This window comes from Aplysia californica, unplaced genomic scaffold (assembly GCF_000002075.1).
Source record: "Aplysia californica isolate F4 #8 unplaced genomic scaffold, AplCal3.0 scaffold00853, whole genome shotgun sequence".
NCBI lineage: Eukaryota > Metazoa > Mollusca > Gastropoda > Aplysiida > Aplysiidae > Aplysia > Aplysia californica.
The window spans coordinates 281342-282126 of NW_004798123.1; positions in this window are offsets into that span (position 1 = coordinate 281342).

Below are 785 nucleotides of genomic sequence, written 5' to 3' on the forward strand. Positions count from 1 at the left end.
AACAAGAAATTCGTGTGAAGTGCCTTTCCCAAGAACACGAAGTCGGACCGAGCTGAAGCTGGAACTGGAACCTCAACTCAAAAATATAAATTTCTCCAAAATAGACAATTTCTTTCCTCCGACCTCCCTCTGCGGCACCTCACCAAAACAATAATAAACTTTGATCTCACCACACATGACAAATCATGCAAATACAAAAACATTCTCAACTGAATACAAGAACTCATCAAACAATACCCCGAGCGATGCAGAGAAAGTCTTCACAGACGGCTCTAAATCGGATGCAGCTGTAGGCACCACAGCCCTGACCAGAAAAAAGACAAAAACAAACCAAAAAACCCCCACTCATCAGAGGATGTATCACTTGTCCGGTCAGCAAATGTATCACCTCTCAAGTGCTTTCCTCTCTCATATGTAATGGCATGCATTAGCCCAACTATCCATTGCCACCACTGCTTGCATTTTCATATATTCATAGGACCATTGTCTGACCTACTGATTAAAAACAGAAACGTTTGACATCTTTTTTCCACCCTTAGCCCCAACCATTGGTGTAACAAGCACAACAATAAACCAATACCCCCCCTCCCCCTCCTTGAGTGCATGAATGTAACAATTCGAGGAACTCTTTTCTCAGTTCGCTTTTAATCTGCTATATCACTCAGTGAATTATCTATGGCTCCAGACAAAAGAATTTAAAAAATGTCAGTCTTAAAGGAAGGGGGGAGGGGGGTAATTATGCATAGATAAACTTGCATTTTATTACAGTGTGTGTGTGTGTGTGT